The sequence below is a fragment of the Tupaia chinensis genome, unplaced genomic scaffold (assembly GCF_000334495.1).
Source record: "Tupaia chinensis unplaced genomic scaffold, TupChi_1.0 Scaffold000350_1, whole genome shotgun sequence".
In the NCBI taxonomy this organism is placed as follows: Eukaryota; Metazoa; Chordata; class Mammalia; order Scandentia; family Tupaiidae; genus Tupaia; species Tupaia belangeri.
In genome coordinates, this window is record NW_006159844.1 from 9,938,344 (window position 1) to 9,939,020 (window position 677).

A 677-nucleotide genomic window follows, 5' to 3' on the forward strand; every position below is an offset into this window, starting at 1 on the left:
CTCCGACCAGGAGAAAAAACATCCCTGGTGCCCGCACTGTCTCCAGTTCTGACTGGAAGGTGGGCAGAGCCCATAGTGGCGGCTTGGATTTCATTTGAACTGCTTAACCTCTTCGAACATGGTGCTTCCTGCAGAATAGCTTGGGCTTCCGTGGCAGTTTATTTTTACCCCAGAACCTTTCCTTTCCAGGACCCCAGGGATGCCCTCTGAACACTGGTTTTTCTTATATCTACCTCGCTTAGTGGTGGTTTTCTTCCTCAAGCAGCTTCTCTGGTTCCTACCTTCGTCCATTACGCATGTCTGAACAAAAAGTGTTATGGGCAGGGAGTCGATGACTCGATTCGCACTCACATAGCTCAGGGAAGTCTGAGTTGATGCGGGTCACAGGCAGGGGCCTTGGCTGTCTGTGCCTGGGGGAGCTCCTGGAGGGCCTGGTTTTAACTCCACAGCCACAGTTAAAGCCTCCCTCCTCCTCAGGGCACGTGTAAAATGCTTGGCCAGCTCCCAGGCACATGGGAAATGCTCAACAAAGGTCCTAACCACCCTTAGTTCTTGCTGCGCAGGCCTGCTTTGAAACTGCTGCGTGCTCTATTATCTGCATGTCCAGAATACACACCGAAATGATTGCCCTGCTGCTGCTGGCTGATTACACTGTTTTTTTTTTCTTTTTTTTTGGG